General features: G+C 41.6%; 1 protein-coding gene across 1 annotated transcript in view; it reads left to right on the forward strand.

The window, feature by feature from the left end:
• The first annotated feature begins 404 nt into the window (after positions 1 to 404).
• LOC120533082 (myozenin-2-like) overlaps positions 405 to 17,314 on the forward strand; it is a 45,149-nt gene continuing 28,239 nt past the window's right edge. The window contains exon 1 of the mRNA XM_039759737.1: positions 405 to 542. The gene's annotated coding sequence lies outside the window, so the exon portion shown is untranslated. The remainder of the gene's footprint in view (positions 543 to 17,314) is intronic.

The following is a 17,314-nucleotide window of genomic DNA, read 5'->3' on the forward strand; positions in this document are numbered from 1 at the left end:
TAACCTCCACCAGTGCACACGCCAGACTGAAGGAAATCCACTCCAGCAGCCCGCAGCCATTATCTAAGGACACTTACATAACAGGAACAATCCGTCTCATGGCATTTCACACTCGCTGCACCAGCCTGTCCCTGACGCCCCTCTGCAGAGTGGCACAGTGCTTCTCAGATTTCAGCTTTGATCACTTCATCAGTTCCACCACATTGGGAGATAAACTGAGGGTGCACAAGCTCATCATATTCCCAAAGTTAGCCCTATAATAAGAGCTATTCTTGGGCACAGCTGCTGGTGTGTGTTTGCGTGTGGCAGGCTGTTCAGTCCTTTTGTCCCGTCCTCCTCTGTGACTGGTCGCCGTGTTTGGCTCTATATTTAGCAGCTTGATGTAAGCCGCATGCCAGTCATCATGGAGACATTCCCCACCCCAACCCCCAGCCCACCAGTTCACTGTGGTATTGGGTACTGTTCAGACCCCAATCAGACAACCCCAGGCTGACCCCGGAGCTCCCACCTGAGCCAGGTTGGAAAACGCCAAATACACAGAGGTAGGTGGCATCTTCATTCATTTCAAATGGGCAAAATGTTTAAAACAAAAGAGGAGAGAGAGAAATTGGGAAAGGGAACTGCCATTGTGGGACATTTGAGGTGTCACCTTGAAAACTCACATGGACTGTGAGGGACGAGGCAAGGACAGGGGAACCGCTGTAGTGCACTGTTGACTGCAACACACCGTTAGTGTGGGAATATGCTGGGTGATCCCGAAAGGCTGAGGGTCAGGAAAACAAAATCAAGAGGAAAAAGTTAGGTGGCACAGTCAATGAAAAGTCTAAAAATGACGCTGATTTTCAACAAGATGGTGTTCACATTTATATATATATATATATATATATTGAATAGAAAGAAATTCACTTGTACTCTATACATGTGACAATAATGTGCCTACAAATCCATTTATATTTACTTTATGCATACATTTATATATATATATATATATATATATATATATATATATATATATATATATATATATATATATATATATATATATATATATATATATGTATACACAGAATATATTCATACCATTGTGCACTGTACATGTTAACAGCACAGACCCTACATACAGTATGTGTGTGTGTTTGTTTGTGTGTATTATATATTATATATATACACAGTATATACATACACATACATAAATACACACACACACACACATATACCTGTATATATATATAATGGAAAGAATTTCACTTATACTCTATAAATGTGACAATAATGAGCCTACAAACCCATTTATATTTACTGTATCCATATATATGGATCTCTCTATACAGCACATATACATACCATTATGCTCTGTAAATGCAACAGTACTGATCCTACATTCAGTATGTATGTGTGTGTATAATATATATATCTGGATCACCATATATATATATATATACTGTATATACAGTGTATATATATATATATATATATATATATAAGGTGATCCAGATCTAATTATGCATTTTTCATTACGTTATAACTTATTAAGTTTATTACATAGAAAATCACCCGAAAAATTCCGGACCATCGAGAACTGACAACATGAAGAATCATCTTCGTGCCGAACTGGAATTGTCCCCACATAAATCAAAGTCATCCAGACGATCTGGATCTGCATAATTAGATCTGAACCACCCTGTATATACACACACACATATATATACATACATACATACATATATATATATATATATATATATATATATATATATATATATATATATATATATATATATATATATATATATATACACACACACACACACACACACACACGTAGATATAGGTATATATAACATATTTATGCATGCAACGGCATGGTGGCGCAGTGGGTAGCGCTGCTGCCTCGCAGTTAGTAGACCTGGGTTAGCTTCATGGGTCCTTCCTGCGTGGAGTTTGCATGTTCTCCCCATTGGCGATTCTAAATTGTTCCTAGTGTGTGCTTGGTGTGTGGGTGTGTGTATGTGTGTGTGTGTTTGCACGTGCCCTGTGGTGGGCTGGCCCCCTGCCCGGGGTTTGTTCCCTGCCTTACGCTCTGTGTTGGCTGGGATTGGCTCCAGCAGACCTCCGTGACTGTGTAGTTAGGGTATAGTGGGTTGGATAATGGATGGATTTATGCATGCTTGTTAAATAAGTATATATACACTATATATAAAAGTATTTAAATGTACACAATGGGGTGTCATGGTGGCGCAGTTGTAGTACTGTGACCTCACAACTCAGGCCCTCTCTGCTTTGCATTTGCATGTTATCGTTGTGCCTGCATGGGTTTTATTTGAATGCCTCCAGTTTCCTCCCACAGTCCAAAGATATGCTGGTAAGGTGGACTGGCAATGCCAAACTGGCTTATGTGTGTGTTTGCCCTCTGATCGACTGGCTATCTGTCCAGGGGTTGTGCCTGTCTTGTGCCCTGTGCTTGCCAGGATGGGCTCCAGCTTCCCCATAATCCGTTTTAGAATGAGCAGATTTAAAGGATGCGTGGATGGCATACAGTATACAGGTATATCTACACAAGAGGTCTCATTTTTTTAAAGTTTCCTTCTTGAGTTGAATATTTTTGGAAAATCTCTGTTTGTACACTTAGGGTGACACCGTGCTCAGTATTTCTGCCTTACAGGTCCATTATCATGAATTTGTATGCCCAGTTATTGTATTAGTGGAGTCTGCATGTTCTCCCCATGGTTGAGGTTTTATTTCCATGGCTACTCTGGCTTTCTTCTACCTCCTCCAATGGATTCATCAGAGATTCTCCATTCATCATGTGTGGGTGCGGGTGTGTCGGCATGAATGGGCACTGGCATTCCATCCCAGGATGTTTCCCACCTTGTGCCCAGTGCTGCCAGGGTAATAACACAATAAAATGAATTTGTTAGTGGTATGTCATAGATGTTTGGGGTGACTCCATGTTTAATGCTGCTGCCTCACAATACCAAAGGTCCAGTTTTGAGACCTAATCTGATTATTGTCTGTATGGAGATCACATGTTCTCTCCATATCTTCTGACTTAGTGTCAGGGTTTATGGAAAGAAAATGGCATTCCATCCTGGGCAGATTAAATTACATTAGATTATGCTTTATTTGTCCCCAAGGAAAAGTTAATTTATTAATTAAATGTATATAAATTATTCAAATTCATTTAAAATATACTTAAAATTCAAAAAAAAAATTAAACAAAAAAAAAAATATATATATAAATAAAATGTATCTACCTTAATAAAAGGACCAGTGTCTGTCTGTGTGTCAGTGTATCTCAGTGACCATCCAGTTGCTATGTTTCTGTTATATGCTATGGGATTCATAAAAGTAGTGCTAATGTTTGTGATGCACCATCGGTTGGAAAGATAAATGTGCAATTTATTTTATTATTGCAAATGTCTGTGGTGTGCCATCTGTTGGAATGATAAATGCAGTGGATTGTATTACTACATGCATAGTAAAAATACATTTCAATAGATGGTGTATGGCAAACATTAATTAAGAATACATTGATGTTTACATTTATTACATACAGTACATTTCAATCCATTTCTGATTAGTAGCACATCTACAGTAGTATACACTCACCTAAAGGATTATTAGGACCACCATACTAATACGGTGTTTGACCCCCTTTCGCCTTCAGAACTGCCTTAATTCTACGTGGCATTGATTCAACAAGGTGCTGAAAGCATTCTTTAGAAATGTTGGCCCATATTGATAGGATAGCATCTTGCAGTTGATGGAGATTTGTGGGATGCACATCCAGGGCACGAAGCTCCCGTTCCACCACATCCCAAAGATGCTCTATTGGGTTGAGATCTGGTGACTGGGGGGCCATTTTAATACAGTGAACTCATTGTCATGTTCAAGAAACCAATTTGAAATGATTCGAGCTTTGTGACATGGTGCATTATCCTGCTGGAAGTAGCCATCAGAGGATGGGTACATGGTGGTCATGAAGGGATGGACATGGTCAGAAACAATGCTCAGGTAGGCTGTGGCATTTAAACGATGCCCAATTGGCACTAAGGGGCCAAAAGTGTGCCAAGAAAACATCCCCCACACCATTACACCACCACCACCAGCCTGCACAGTGGTAACAAGGCATGATGGATCCATGTTCTCATTCTGTTTACGCCAAATTCTGACTCCACCATTTGAATGTCTCAACAGAAATCGAGACTCGTCAGACCAGGCAACATTTTTCCAGTCTTCAACTGTCCAATTTTGGTGAGCTCATGCAAATTGTAGCCTCTTTTTCCAATTTGTAGTGGAGATGAGTGGTACCCGGTGGGGTCTTCTGCTGTTGTAGCCCATCCGCCTCAAGGTTGTGCGTGTTGTGGCTTCACAAATGCTTTGCTGCATACCTCGGTTGTAACGAGTGGTTATTTCAGTCAAAGTTGCTCTTCTATCAGCTTGAATCAGTCGGCCCATTCTCCTCTGACCTCTAGCATCAACAAGGCATTTTCGCCCACAGGACTGCCGCATACTGGATGTTTTTCCCTTTTCACACCATTCTTTGTAAACCCTAGAAATGGTTGTGCGTGAAAATCCCAGTAACTGAGCAGATTGTGAAATACTCAGACTGGCCCGTCTGGCACCAACAACCATGCCACGCTCCAAATTGCTTAAATCACCTTTCTTTGCCATTCTGACATTCAGTTTGGAGTTCAGGCGATTGTCTTGACCAGGACCACACCCCTAAATGCATTGAAGCAACTGCCATGTGATTGGTTGATTAGATAATTGCATTAATGAGAAACTGAACAGGTGTTCCTAATAATCCTTTAGGTGAGTGTATATACACACTAGCTGTGTTACACATCTAAGATGGGTAGAAATCAAAAGAATAAACGTAGACCTCAGAGGTAATGCATGTAGTGCACCATCTATTGGAATGTATTTTGTAATGCGTGCAATAATAAAATACATTGCATTTGCCATTCCAACAGATGGTACACCATAAACATTTGTAGTAATAAAATGTAATACTACAAATGTTTGTGACGTGCCATCTGTTAGAATGACAAATGCAATGCACATATGCCTCTGTTATATGCCATTTGGTACAGAATTTGTAAAAGCAGCGCTATTGTTTGTGATGCACCATCAGTTGGAAATATAAATGTGCAATGCATTTTATTACTGCAAAAAATGTATGTGATGTGCCATCTGTTGGAATGAAAAATGCAGTGGATTTTATTACTACATGCATAGCAAAATACATCCCAATAGACAGTTCATGGCAAATGTTAATTAAGAATACACTGAGGTTTACATTTATTACATAGATTTCAATCCATTTTAGGTTAGTAGCACATCTACAGTAGTATATATACACACTAGCTGTGTTATCCATGTAAGATGGGTAGAAATCAAAATAATAAATATATACCTCAGAGGTAATGCATGTAGTGCACCATCTATTGGAATGTATTGTGCAATATTGCATGCATTTGCAAAATAAAATGCATTGCATTTGTTATTCCAACAGATGGTACACCATAAACATTTGTAGTAATAAAATGTAATACTACAAATGTTTGTGACGTGCCATCTGTTAGAATGACAAATGCAATGCACATATGTCTCTGTTATATACCATATGGTACACAATTTTTAAAAGCAGTGGTAATGTTTGTGATGCACCATCTGTTAGAATGACAAATGCAATGCATTTCATTGCTACAAATGTTTGTGATGAGGAATATGGGGGCATCAGTGGAGTCCCTCAGGGGTCTGTCCTTGGTCCGTTACTTCTACAATTTCGGCATAGTTAGTAAACTTGTAAAATTTGCAGATGGGAGGACACTGAGGAGGCAGCAAAAGCAATTCAGAAAAACCTCGACAAGCTTCAGAACTGGGCGAACATTTGGAAAATGCAGTTTAACGTAGAAAAGTGCAAAGTGCTACACGTGGGCAAAAGGAATGTCAATTATAAATACACGGTGGGAGACACTGAGCAACAGGAAGCCACCTCTGAGAAGGATTTAGGGCTTTATGGCAGGCTGTCCTACTAACTACCAGAGGGCAGCAGAGTGAGGAGATCTGTGAAAAGGCTGAATGGGCTCTTTAATGATGGAGTTTGCTATTCTGACACAGAGTATTGCTGTAAACACTCTGGATGGGGAGAAGAAAGTGCTAATGATGGACTGGGCTGTCATGTCCACACAGTCTGAGGTGGTACAGCTCCCATATGAAAAAGAACTGCAGCACGTCAGGTGGCTCTCAATGGCACTCCTATAGAAACTGATAAGAAGGGAAGATGGATGTGCAGCTCTTTTCAGCCTCCTCAGAAAGGGAATACTGTACGTTGTTGTGCCCGTTTGATTAGGCGCCATGTCATCATCCAGCAACTTAAAACCACGTCCTCCTCCTCCACCACTGAACCATTAATGCACAAGGGACTGTAAATGGCTCGAGTCCCTCTACGGTCAATAACCATCTCCTAGATCTTCTTCACACTGACAGACAGGTCGCCATTCACCTTGCACCAAGTGGCAAGCAATTCCATTTCATTCCTTCTTTCACCAATTTGCAACTGAACAGTTTCTTTTCAAAACCAAGAAACTGCTCCTTGAAGACACAACACAAAAGAGCCTCAATGCCTGGTTAGTATTCACAGAGTAGATGTGGAGGTGGTGCACTGCTACACGGATTTGGGGGGTCCACATCAGCAACAGGTTAGACTGGTCTAGTAACACTGAGGAACAATGGAAGAAAGGCCAGAGTGGACTCTTTTCTTGTTTTCTTAGTCAAGAGTGTAGATTGGCCTCACAAGAGGCAGCCTGGCGCTAACCTATAAATGAAGGCTTTGGCCCACGCAGGCCCAAAAAGGGAATCTAGATAGATAGATAGATAGATAGATAGATAGATAGATAGATAGATAGATAGATAGATAGATAGATAGATAGATAGATAGATAGATACTTTATTAATCCCAAGGGGAAATTCACATACTCCAGCAGCAACATACTGATAAAGAACAATATTAAATTAAAAAGTGATAACAATGCAGGTATAACAGACAATAACTTTGTATAATGTTAACGTTTAAACACCCCAGGAGGAATTGAACAGTCGCATAGCGTTCAAACTTCAGTTTACTTCTTCAAAATGTCCCAAAAAAACAGAATAATATACATAGCTGCCCTTCAAGGGAAAGGAGCCATAAAACCTCCTGCCTTCCTGTCGGCAGTATGGCATAGTGGTTAAGAGTTTGGACATCAAACCCTGAGGGGTCAAATCCCACTGCTGATACTATGTGACCTTGAGCAAGTCATTTCACCTAACCTGTACTCCCATTAGAAAAACAAAAGAAAAGGAAACAATCGTGTCTCAAATGTCGTAAGTCGCTTTTTATCATGGCATAAACCAAATAAACAAATGTATAAGTCCCACATAAAATACAAGTCAGTCATTGTCCAACCCGCTAAATCCTAACACAGGGGTCTGCTGGGAGGAAACCGGAGCACCTGAAACAAACCCACACAGGCACAAGGAGAACATGCAAAGTCCACACAGGGAGGACCCAGGAAGTGAACCCAGGTCTCCTTACTGTGAGGCTGCAGTGCTACCCACTGCGCCACCGTGCCACCCTACAATATTTGTAATCTAAGGAATTTGGGATTAATTGCAAAAAGAAGGCAACACAAAGCAAACAAATCCTAATTTCGAAACACCAAAACTTAAATGAGACGAATTCTAAAACGAGAAAAATCAATACTCACAATTATATGAACACTAGCTGTACCCTGTGGATTCACCCACATAGTAATGAAACAGGACAAACTTAAGAAATCAATAGACGTTGGCACTGTGTCTGATCGTGTTTAGCTCTGATGGGAGAGCGTTCCCCGCATGGGGAGAAAAGCACATGGCCGTGATAAGTCTGGCAATGAGCAGCTACCCTCTAAAACACATGGAGCTCTGATCTCTCTCACAAAAACGTCAAGCGTTACTCCTTAACAATCTGTAGGTGATAATATCTGTTGAACAAACGGGTATCGCTAGCTAAGCGGAGGCGAGGTGCGCTCCAACACGTGGCGAGACGTAGACCCCCACTCTTGTGTTGGATTTGCATAAATACATCGGTACCGCAAGCTAACTATGGTAGGTACTTAGTGCAATGAAAGAAGTCACAAAATCAGTTCAAGCAAATTATAGAAAGAAAAAAAAAGATCTAAATCCGTTAAGCATTTCTCTTGTTCGCTAACTAAGCGGAGTATTGCCGGGGTTATACTTCATGCAGCGGACGCTACTGCTATGCAAGACTTTTACTGTTTATAAAAGATAGAAAAGGCACTATATAATAGATAGATAGATAGATAGATAGATAGATAGATAGATAGATAGATAGATAGGATAGAAAAGGCACTATATAATAGATAGATAGATAGATAGATAGATAGATAGATAGATAGATAGATAGATAGATAGATAGATAGATAGATAGATAGATAGATAGATAGATAGATATGAAAGGCACTATATACAGGGGGTCCTCGGGTTACAACGTCTCGACATACAACGTCTCGAGTTTACAACGCTCACTACCATAAAAACTTTTAAAAATTGAGACGTGAGAAGGAATAAGGGTAAGGATTTTTTTTTTTTTTTTACACTCCTTTTTTTGTTACTACAGTACAGTATATTTATGTCCTTTTCCTTTTTCTGTGGCTAAGTTGTGTTTTTATGTTCTAGATTATGGTTTTTTAAATATGTTAGGATAGGTAAGTGACTTAGACTAGGGTGTGTTTAGAATTAGGGTTACATCACTGTCATAGGAACGGAACTGCGTCCCGAGGACCCCTGTAATAGATAGATAGATAGGCAGATGTGAAAGGCACTATATGATAGATAGATAGATAGATAGATAGATAGATAGATAGATAGATAGATAGATAGATAGATAGATAGATAGATAGGATAGAAAAGGCACTATATAATAGATAGATAGATAGATAGATAGATAGATAGATAGATAGATAGATAGATAGATAGATAGATAGATAGATAGATAGATAGATAGATAGATAGATAGATAGATAGATAGATAGATAAATTAATCCCAAGGGGAAATTCACAATTTACACAACAAACTGCATTCTCTGTAGGTCCTGACATTTTTCACCAGTTCGTCGATCTTATTTGGTAGTGAGTTCACATTTCTCAGGATCACAGAAGGCACTGAAGGCTTGTAGCTCCACTTTCTCTCTAGTTGCTAGGCTTTTAGCTTAGCTCTGGCTCTGCTGCCACGATACCACCTTCTTATATCTCTGAAAAGGATGTTTAATGATTAAATCCACCAATCCTGGGATTTGTCCATTTCAGCCAGCATTGGACACGAGGTAGAAACAATCCCTGGACAAGGCATCAGCTCATAGCAAGATGAATACCAGCACTCACATATGTACACTAGCGTCATTTTAGTGTAACCAAATCTGCATATCTTTGGAAGGAAACCCAGCAGGAAAACATGTACACTCCAGGCAGGGAATACCAGCGACGTGACTCGCTGCAAAACAGCAGCACTAACGCTCCGCCACCGTGTCACCACCATGTGTGTAATTATTAACAGTGTTCATTATTTAAACAAAATTACCGATTTATCTGTAACATGTAACATACATACTCGTACTTCAATGCATTTCACCATGAAAGTGATATCAAGTATAAATCTAAAGATTCTAAATGTGCAGAGAGTTCGATTATCATACATTTAATGTGCTCGATGTGGCGATCTATAGCTGGCGATCCGCTGCTGTCAGGACCGGATGGAAGCCCTAGCAAAAAAAGACGGCACAGAAGACAGTATGTGAGACTTTTAAAACGTATCGTGTCATTATGATCGGGAATATGCGACGCTTGAATATGAAAGCACCACGAATACATCTGTATGTCAGCATTTTGCTTCACCACACCGAACCAATCATCAAACATCGAAGCGCGCACACCGATCTCGTAGGATCCGCAAAGCGACTTTCTGTCACATGTAGATAGTAACCACAGACTCTGATGTCACATTCCAACTTTCAGCACACTGCGCCCCCCGACTTTTTGCCGGTATTGCAACTCGCGTCGCGTTAATTTCTGAGGACCTGCTCAGAGGCCGCATCAAATGAACGCTGGGTACGCGTGGCAACCATGATGCGGACGTGTACGTGTTCTGAGCGTGAAGTATAAACGAGCCCTTAAGGTTACACCCCGAGGCAGACACGTGAGTGATGAGGGCTCCTCAGCCTGATGAGTTTTTCTCGGATTTGCACTAATAAATCGGTTACCGCAAGCGAACTGTGATACTTAGCACGATGAGAAAGTCGCAAAAATCTACAATCTAAATCCGTGAAATAGTTCTCTCGTGAAAAGCGGACAGACAGACAAATGGGTCTAAAAAACTATAAGAGATTTTGCACTTGGACCACGAAATTCTTAAAACCGTCTCTCAGCGAGCACCTATGGGTCAAGGGTAACCTACTCTCCAAATGTCAACTCCTAAGTCCTCGTGGTGCGGGAAATTTCATGATGAGTGACTCAGTGGGATTTGGCTTTTCTAGATAGAGATTTCATACAATAATGAAGGATCCCCTCCTCCAGCCTCCCAATATATTGTATTATAGGTTAAGGGTGGTCTTTCAGCCATGATGTCAGGGTGGTCCTGCCTCTTGAGGTTTCACCCACAAAATGTAAGGAACGCAGAAGAACACCTGATAAACAGAGAGTTAGTAATAAATAAGAAGAACAACGTCCACAAAACATAACTAATCAAACATAAATTGCAGCCGGGAGGCACACCATGGCTGAAACATAATCAACCTGACCAGTCCTAAATTCCGTACCCCCTTACTTAGTTTAAATGATCCTCAGGTAGCCCACTATTGCATATCCCCAATACCGTGTACTGTAACCATCATGACGTGACAGGTCCCATCTGTCCAGGACACGTCCCAATGCCTCTCGGTCCTACACCAAGGTCTGGGCGACGTGTTAAACCTTCTGTGCTTCCACTCTCCGTCTTATCTAGACTGGTGCGTGGTACAGGCAGAACGTCAGAGAAGACCGCCTTGTCAGTTCTCCTCCTAAGCTTGGCACCTAACTAATTTGCAGAACTGCCCGTCTGTCCTACTTACTATATGTCACTTGTTTCAGCATGAACAACGGCAACTGGATCCAGCCCATCTCCTGGCCAAGCGTCTATCCACCCATCCAGGGAGGTCTCTCATCCATGCACCCAAAAGGCGAGACATCATATGAGGCTTTCTGCTTCTTAACCCTTAACTCTTTCTTCTTGTTGAGAGCAAGTAAGCAACTGCAAATGGTGACAAAACCCGCCATTACGTTTTAGTTTGACCCTCTTTGCTAGAAGGAAAGTTAGCTTTGTTAGTTTGACTGAGATTTCCATGTGCAGAGCAAACAGCGACAAAAATGGCATCGACATCTGGTGAGAGATCGAAGTGAAGGCACAAAGCGTGGACAACGTTTTTTATATTATCGCTGAATTGAACTCTGACCTGTCGGACTCCGATTCTGATGCAAGTGATCTGGAGATTAAGATTGAGATTGAAAGTGAGGTCCCCGGCATCAGCTGATCGATCTCCAGCCAATCGTGATGCTGAACACGTATGTGTAGATGAAGACCGCCACTCCTAAGGACATGAGCTACAAACCAGATTGTGTTGCACTGTGACCGCGACTCCTGCCGCCGTCACGCAAAGACGGCCACACATTCCTGCCAGCCGTCATGCCGCCTGTGAGCGTCCTGAGCCACAAAAGACTGTGAACTGGCGGCCACAGCACCCAGCAACTGATATTTTAGGTTGACTTATGTGTGAGACCGTTGCTTTGGGTGCTTTTCGGGAAACTGCATGTTTTGGAAAAAATATTCAGCCTTCAAAGGGTTAATGATTTCACAACTTCATTTTTTTCGGGGGACATGTTTTGTGGTGCCCCTCTGTGGCTCCCCATCCCCACCGATCACCTCAGGGTTATCAGATTCACCACCCAACTCTGCAAGGTCCTGAAAACTGTTTGTACTTCCAGCTGTGCCCCTGGACATTGTGCCCCGTTTTATTCTTATGGCCGACTGTGACTCACTTGTGGTGAGGTGACATTTTCTGAGACAACCCTAAAGGACACCTGGACCCGGTGCCCAACCCCAACCCTCTGTACTCTACTACAAAGTGGGCTGGCCGCCTGCTCCTCAAGTTTAGCAACCTTGCACTTGAGGCGTTGGATCAGCTGGCATCTCCGCACACACAAACCAAACGCTGTGTGAGTTTTCAGTTCCTAAACTTCACGTTCCGTCTGCTTGCTTGCCTTGTTGACTGCTTTCCCAATGCTAAGCCCCTTACTTACAAATGTGGGGTCACCAGTTACACTGTTTGTACTTAAACCGATTATTGTACGCTTGTACCCTCACTCCCATACTAGTGTGAACACTCCGTGGCCGGAGTGCTATGTGCTGCTTTATCTAGTGAGTCTCACTAAGCAAACACACTGACGCAGCACGTCACACTGTTCATTAATACGATGCTCGTTATCTTCTTACTCTTCTGCCAGTTTCAATGGCTGCTTGCCCTGCTCTCTAAAGTGGAGTCCCCCCCTTTGTTTCCTTACATTCAAGTCCAGACCCCCATCTACACCACACTCTTTTTTCACAAATATTCAGACTTGCACAAAAAGAATAAAATCACATATCATGATCAAATTAATTAACACTGAATAGAAAGGAAAATCATACATTAGATTAGTAAATATCGCTTCAAGGATGAATACAGTTATATGTATCTAATATAGCTCCTTACATGCATATCTTATAGTGCCTCTCATCTATCTATCTATCTATCTATCTATCTATCTATCTATCTATCTATCTACCTATCTAACTATCTATCATAAAGGACATTTTTTGTCTTCTGTATCGATTATATCGTGCCTTTCACGTCTGTGTCCGTTTTTCTTTCAAACCAACTATCTTAGAAATATAGGAGAAGCGCCTATCTATCATAACGAGCGTTTTCTAGCCACTGTGTCTATTATATAGTGACTTTCACATCATTCTATCAATCTATCTGCTTATGCATCACGCGTCACCTTTTAGTTATAATACAGTTCCTTTCATATCCATCTCATATAGCAGCTTTCATATCTATTTTATTTCATATAGTGTCTTTCATACATCTTACAGCTCAATTCATCTTTCAAATTACCTCTCACACCTCTTACACAGCTCTTTTTATTTATATTAAATACTTCCTATCACATTCATTATACAGTTCCTTTTATATATTTTGTAAAGTTCATTTCATCCATCCATTATCCAACCCGCTATACCCTAACTACAGGGTCACAGGGGTCTGCTGGAGCCAATTCCAGCCAACACAGGGCACAAGGCAGGAAACAAACCCAGGGGCAGGGCGCCAGCCCACTGCAGGGCACACACACACACTAAGGACAATTTAGAATCGCCAATCCACTTAACCTTTGGACTGTGGGAGGAAACCCATGCAGACATGGGGAGAACATGCAAACTCCACGCAGGGAGGATCCGGGAAGCGAACCCACATCACCTTACTACAGGGCAGCAGTGTTACCCATTGTGCCACCGTGCCACCCATGCACAGTACAGGGCACACACACACCAAGCACACACACTTGGGACAATTTAGAATCTCCAACGTCTTTGGACTGTGGGAGGAGACCGGAGCACCGGGAAGGAAACCCACGCAGACACGGGGAGAACATACAAACTCCACGTGGGGAGGACCCGGGAAGTGAACCCAGATCTCCTAACTGCGAGGCAGCAGAGCTACCACTGTGCCACCGTGCCGCCCCATGCATAAATATCTATCCATCCATCCATATCCAACCCGCTATATCCTAACTACAGGGTCATGGGGGTCAGCCAATCCCAGCCAACACAGGGCGCAAGGCAGGAAACAAACCCCGGGCAGGGTGCCAGCCCACCGCAGTTTTATTGATTTTATTAAAATCAAATAGCATGCCAAACAAGCAAGTCAAGTTTAACAAAACTAGGTTCGAAACAAATCGACCCATGAGAAAGAGAGCTGGGCCAGCAGAGTAAAATTTTAAACTAGTAAAAAATAGGTAAATGGATAATAAATGAATAAAAATAAATAGAATAAAAAAGAGGGTAGAGAATCTGCTTCCTCAATTTAAATTTTAACTCTTTCAGGGTTAATGTTCGACTTTTGTTGAAATTCAGGGGTAGAGGACGGCAATCGGCTGCAAACTGCGAAGAAAACTCGCCCAACTGTCTTTGCATGAGGGAAAGTTACATAGCTGTGTTGATTTGACCTCGATTCCCTGCGCGTGCATGAGTAGCGAAGAGCAAACAGCTTCTACAATGGCAAAGACATCTGGCAAGACTAAAGCAAAATTCTCCATGGACGTTTTACATATTATCGCTGAATCGGACTCTGACTTTTTGGACTCCGAGTTTGATGCAAGTGATCTGAAGATGGATAGCGAAAATGAAAATGAGGTACCAGCATCAGCCTATCGGTCCCCAGCTAACTGTGGTGCTGAACACGTTCATGTAGCTGATACGCCTACAGCAGCATTCACCTAGGAGGACCAACACTTATGATGACAAGAGGTACAAACCAGATTGTGTCACACCGCAACTGCTGTGTGAACAGAGAGGTAGCCGTCCTGCTGTGCAATCCTGCTGGCCATCGAGCCACCCCTGCGCAGCCACTGCTGCCAGAGATGCCAAACAGGCACCAACAGCAGCCAGAGCGTGTAACACAAGATGTTTTATGTTGGTTTATGTGTGAACCCAGTGCAATGTGTGCTTTTCAGAAAAAATATTCAGCCCTCAAAGAGTTAAAATATTATTGATGTTATTGATCCATCCGTCCATCCATTATCCAACCCGCTATATACCAACTACAGCAGGGGTGCCCACACTTTTTCGGCTTGCGAGCTACTTTTAAAATGACCAGGTGGAAATGATCTACCTACATAAAAAATATATATATATATATATATATATATATATATATATATATATATATATATATATATATATATATATATATATATCATATATATATATATATATATATATATATATATATATATATATATATATATATATATATATATATATATATATATATATATACATGGTGCATCCGGAAAGTATTCCCAGCGCATCACTTTTTCCACATTTTCTTATGTTACAGCCTTATTCCGAAATGGATTAAATTTATTTTTTTCCTCAGAATTCTACACACAACACCCCATAATGACAAAGTGAAAAAAGTTTACTTGAGTTTTTTGCAAATTTATTAAAAATAAAAAAACTGAGAAATCCCATGTCCATAAGTATTCACAGCCTTTGCTCAATACTTTGTCGATGCACCTTTGGCAGCAATTCCAGCCTCAAGTCTTTTTGAATTTGATGCCACAAGCTTGGCACTCCTATCCTTGCCAGTCTCGCCTATTCCTCTTTGCAGCACCTCTCACGCTCCATCAGGTTGGATGGGAAGCAAATGCAAAATTGGAGAAATGAAATGGTGGGAGACGCAGAAAGAAAAAGGGCTGTATTGTGAGTCTGGTCATCATCAGGGTGGACAGCAGGGTCGTGATTTTACAGACTTTGGACTGGTATGTGGGAACCGACAGGAGGTGACAGGAAGAGAGTCCAAGGGTTCGAGTTCCTGGACAGAGGGCACAGAGGCTGACTGGGAGCAGAATAGAAGCGGAGCTCGTCAGAAGGAGAACTGCAGAGAGTCGCAAGCAGGCGTGAGTGCAAGGACAGAGATTGGAGTTGTTAAGAACACTCTGGACGAGAGCAGGCCATTCAGCCCAACAAAGCTCGCCAGTCCTTTCTACTTATTTCTTCCAAAAAAACATCAAGTCGAGTTTTGAAAGTCCCTAACGTCTTGCTGTCTACCACACTACTTGGTCGCTTATTCCAAGTGTCTATCATTCTTTGTGTAAAGAAAAACTTCCTAATGTTTGTGCGAAATTTCCCCTTAACAAGTTTTCAGCTGTGTCCCCGTGTTCTTGATAAACTCATTTTAAAATACAAGTCTTGATCCTCTGTACTAATTCCCTTCATCATTTTAAACACTTCAGTCATGTCACCTCTTCATCTTCTTTTGCTTAAACTGTGAAGGCTCAGCTCTTTTAATCTTTCCTCATAACTCAACCCCTGTAGACCTGGAATCAGCCTAGTCGCTCTTCTCTGGACCTTCTCTTGTGCTGTTATGTCCTTTTTGTAACCTGGAGACCCAAACTGCACCCAGTACTCCAGATGAGGCCTCACCAGTGTATTATAAAGCTTGAGCAGAACCTCCTGTGACTTGTACTCCACATATCAAGGCGCTATATAACCTGACATGCTGTTAGCCTTCTTAACGGCTTCTGAACACTGACTGGCAGTTGATAGCTTAGAGTCCACTATGACTCCTAAATCCTTCTCATAAGGTGGGCTCTCGATTTTCCGACCCCCCCATTGTGTATTCAAACCTAACATTTTTTCTTCTTATGTGTAACTCTTTACATTTACTGACATTAAATATCATTTGCCACAAATCTGCCCAAGCCTGTCTGCTATCCAAGTCCCTCTGTGATGATATAATGGATTCCAAATTATCTGCTAATCCACCTATCTTGGTATCACCTGCAAGCTTAAAGGGGCGAGGAATGCGACGGGCTCTGTCAATAAACAGGGTACTTGGCGACTAAGGATTGCTGCTCTATGAATGGGACTGCCATTTATCTTATGGGTTTTATGGATTTTAATTATTAACCAAACACTCTGCTTACACTGTTTTCATGGACGTTATTTAGCGCTTGATTTCAACTCCATGACTAAAGAGGCTATGCTTTTGTGTTTTATTTTTTTTGGCACCTTGAACCTTGTGTCTCTCACCCGCTGGTCCATCCTTGGGTCTACGAACTGAGCATCTCAACACTGGCACAGTGACCCCTGACACAGCTACAGTGCTGGTTTATTAGGTGTGTCCACTATAAGAAAGAATAGAAAACACAGAAATGAGAGCTGGGGTCCGTAATGGAAACCCCCTTTTATTCTAATTATAATGGAAATGTAACAGCTAAAAAAAAAAAAAAAACAGAGGGCCGTCCTGGTCCTTCCTCAGACTTCTCATTATCTTCTGTGTTTCACTCCTGAGGAGCCAGCCATGCGATGAGGAGGCCTCCAGTCCATCCACGCCATGCTTTACACCCAGATGCCCTTATTTTTATACAGTGCCCAGCATGTCCAGGGTTAGCTTTATAAGATTAAGCTTGCTGT

The sequence above is a fragment of the Polypterus senegalus genome, chromosome 7, assembly GCF_016835505.1.
Source record: "Polypterus senegalus isolate Bchr_013 chromosome 7, ASM1683550v1, whole genome shotgun sequence".
Taxonomy (NCBI): Eukaryota; Metazoa; Chordata; class Cladistia; order Polypteriformes; family Polypteridae; genus Polypterus; species Polypterus senegalus.